Source organism: Mus pahari, chromosome 4 (genome assembly GCF_900095145.1).
Source record: "Mus pahari chromosome 4, PAHARI_EIJ_v1.1, whole genome shotgun sequence".
In the NCBI taxonomy this organism is placed as follows: domain Eukaryota; kingdom Metazoa; phylum Chordata; class Mammalia; order Rodentia; family Muridae; genus Mus; species Mus pahari.
Window position 1 is genome coordinate 69,258,595 of NC_034593.1, and position 4,128 is coordinate 69,262,722.

The 4,128-nt window shown below is 38.0% G+C and overlaps 1 pseudogene; it reads right to left on the reverse strand.

Annotated features, from left to right (window-relative positions):
- Positions 1–795: 795 nt before the first annotated feature.
- Positions 796–2,399, reverse strand: LOC110320944 (annotated as a pseudogene).
- Between the last annotated feature and the right edge of the window lie 1,729 nt (positions 2,400–4,128).

A 4,128-nucleotide genomic window follows, 5' to 3' on the forward strand; every position in this document is an offset into this window, starting at 1 on the left:
GAGAGAGAGATAGAGAGAGAGAGAGATAGAGAGATAGAGAGATAGAGAGATAGAGAGATAGAGAGATAGATATTCTCCTATATGCAGCCATCCAGTTTGACTACTACCATTTGTTAGGGATGCTATATTTTTTTCCAGTGTATTTTTCTGTCTTCTTTATCAAAAAACAACTACATTTATGTGGGCATTTATGTATGGATCTTCAATTTCATTCCATTGATTAGCCTGTTTTTAGCTGATAATATGCTACTTTTATTACTATAGTACTACATTATACTTAGAGATCAAGGATGGTAATACTTCCAACAGTTCTTTTATTATTAAGGATTGGTTTAGATATTCTGATGTTTCTGTATTTCTATTTGGATCTGAAATGATCTTTAAAGTTCTGTGAAGAATTATATTAAAATTTTGATAGGGATTGAATATGTATATTGCTCTTGGTAATGTGACCATTTTTTACTATCTTAAACTTACTATAAATATGGGACAACTTTTCATGTTCTAATAAGTTCTTCAATTTAATTTCTCTCTTTGAGGTCTTGAAGTTTTTTTTTTTTTCAGGAATGTACAAATGTCTTTATTCAAATATACAAAATAAATTATCTGTAGGCATGGACAATGACAGCAGTAATCCATTATATATTGTCAATGGAAACCAGTAACTAATAGTTAAACAGTGACCAGCCAGCCTTCTCTTCAGTCATGTTCTCCAGGTGACTTCTCTGAAGTTATCGGCAAGAAACCTGCCTTGAGCTTCCTGTCACAGCTCATTGATCAGGGCAAAGCAGTATTCTAGAACATGTCACCTCCCATGGCCTCTCCAGTTCCACCCATTGCATCCATTCCAGGGTACTTATCTTCTTTAGGAATTTCTGTCACTACAGCTTCAGATATAGTTAGCAAGGAGGCCACTCCAGCAGCATCCCATAAGACAGTTCTTAACCTTTGTTGGATCAATGATTCCCTATTGCACCATGTGCAAAAATCTCCCAGCTTGGTGTCATAACCAACTTCTGAGGAACTCTGTAGCATTTTCTCAACTATCACAGATCCTTTGACATTTGCATTCTTTGCAATTGTCATTGCAGGAATTTTAAGTGCTCTTTTAATAATTTCTATGCCTATTTTCTGATCTTCATTAGCAGGCTTTACTTAATCCAAGACTGGGATGCACCAAAGCAGAGCACAGCCCCCTCCTAGAACAATGCCTTCTTCAACAGCTGCTCTTGTAGCATTGAGAGCATCTGTAACTCTCTCTTTCTTCTCATTCACTTCAACATCACTTGTCCCTCTAACCTTCAACACAGTTACTCCATCTGAAAGTTTAGCAAGTTACTTGTTCAACTTTTCCTTTTCATATTCACTAGTTGTGATGTCTAGCTGCTCAGTGATTTCTTGATTACGTTTTTCAATGTGAGCTTTGTCAACTTTTCCTTTAAAAAGCATGGCATCATCTTAGGTGACAATGACCTCTCCAACTTTTCCTAAGTCATGAGCTTGAACATCTTGAAGATTTAGATTCAAGCCCTCTTATCCAAACTCAGCACTACCAGTAGCAATAGCCATATCTTTAAGCTGATTTTTCGTATTGTCCCCAAACCATGGAGCTTTGACTGCAGGTACAGTGGACTGAATACTAGAAATTTTCTTTGCACTTAACAAAGCATAGGCATCTTAGAATTCACATTTTTTACCTTTTGGTATGTTAATAAAATTAGGGGAAATATATCCTCTATCAAACTGCATGCCTTCAATGTTTTCTAGCTCATTGTTCAGGGTTTTTCCATCCTTCACTGTGATGACACCCTTTCTTCCAACCTTTTTTATTGCATCAGAAATAATGTTCCCAGTGTCTTTGTCTCCATTTGCAGAAATTGTAGCAACCTGAACAATTTCTTCAGGGATTTTCATAGGTTTAAATTGTTTCTTAAATTCAACAATTACAGAATAGACAGCCAATATCCTACCTCTCTGGATTTCCACTGGATTAGCCCCTTTGCTGATCTTCTGAAAGCCCTCCTTCGTAATAGACCCTGTGCCAGAACAGTGGCATTGGTGGTGCCATCCTCAGCCCTTTCGTTTGCGTTATTGGCAACATCCTGAACAACTTTAGCTCTGATATTTTTGTATTTATCCTTTAAAGCAGTTGACTTGGCCTCAGTTACCCCATCTTTTGTTACTTTGGGACTTCCCCAGCTCAGTTCAATAATCACCGTTCTTCCCTTTGGCCCCATTGTAACAGCTACAGCATCAACTAAAAAGTCAACCCCTTTAAGCATTAAGATTCAAGCATCTGCACCAAATTTTACATCTTTGGCACAGGCCCAAGTGAGATGAGGAATCAGTGCCCGGGACGCTGGTCTCATCTGGTGAAGGACTGTGGGTAGCAGAAACATTTCTGCAGGGCAGCGGCAGGAGAGCACGAGGTCAGGCAGGCCTTCTGCAACAAGTGAGGGACCCATTCGTCTTAAAGGTTTTTAATCACAAAAATATTTCACTTTTTTCCTTAGAATTTCCCATATATTCTATATGTTTGAGGCTATTATTAAGGATATTTCCCTAATACCTTTCTCAGTCGTTTTTTATTATTTTATAAATAGAAATGTTATTTAGTTTTGTGTGTTAATTTTGTATTTACTATATGGTTCAACGTGTTTAACAGGTATAAGAATTTTCTAGCAAAATATTTAAGGTCACTTTTGTGTACTATAATATCAGCTATACATAAAGGAATATCTGGCATCAATGAGAGGGAAGACTCGTGGTCTTGTGAAGGCTCGATGCACCAGTATAAGGGAATGCTAGGGTGGTGAGATGGGAGTACAGGGTTGTGTTGGGGAGCATCTTCCTAGAAGCAGAGGAAGGGGGGGATGGGATAGACTGTTTGCGGAGGAGAAACCAGGAAAAGGGATAACAGTTGAAATGTAAATAAATAAAATATCCAATATTTTTTTTTAAAGGACAGATTGACCTCTTTTTAATTTGTATCGTCTTTCTACTTCAGTTATAGTATTGCTTTAATTATGACTTCAAGCAGTATATTAAGTAGTTCGGAAAGAGTGATAAACTTGTCTTGTTGCTGATTTTAATGGAAGAGCTTCAGTTTTCCCTTCAGTTAAGTTGATGTCAGCTTGGGCTTGCTGTAAACTGTTGTGTAATATTTTGAGGAACTGCCTTAATCACTCCAGGACTTTTACCATGACTGAGACTTAGATTTTCTCAAAGGCCTTTTCTACATTTAATCCTGTGTTTTTGTCTTTCAGTCTGTTTATATTTTAAGCTACCTTTATTTTTTTTCATTTTATTAGATATTTTCTTCATTTACATTTCAAATGCTATCCCAAAAGTCCCCTATACCTTCTCCAGGCCCTGCTCCACAACCTACCCACTCACTCCTGCTTCCTGGCCCTGGCATTCCCCTGTACTGGGGCATATGATCTTCACAAGATCAAGGGCCTCTCTTCCCATTGATGGGCAACTAGGCTATCCTCTGCTGTATATGCAACTAGAGACACAGTTCTGTGGGGTATTGGTTAGTTCATATTGTTGATCCTCCTATAGGGTTGCTGACCCCTTTAGCTCCTTGGGTACTTTCTCTAGCTCCTTCATTAGGGGTCCTGTGTTCCATCCAATAAATAACTGTGAGCATCCACTTCTGTATTTGCCAGACACTGGCATAGCCTCACAAGAGACAGCTATATCAGGGTCTAGTCAGCAAAATCTTGCTGGCGTATGCAATAGTGTCTGGGTTTGGTGATTGTATATGGGATGGAACCCTGGGTGGGGCAGAGGGTCCTTTCTTCCATCTCATCTCCAAACTTTGTCTCTGTAACTCCTTCCATGGGTATTTTGTTCCCCATTCTAAGAAGGATCAAAGTATAGACTACCTTTATAGATTTATCTATCTTGAGCATCCCTGCATCTCTGGAATAAAACATAATTGATCAAGTGGATGGCTTTTGTGATATATTCTCAGATTCAGTGTGGACATATTTTATTGAAAATTATTGAATTATGTTCATAAGTAAAATTGATCTGCAATTCAATATCATTGTTTATTTCCTCCCTGGGAAAGAGTTAACAGGCTATATGTAGCCTTATAAAATGAACTGAGAAATTTTCCTT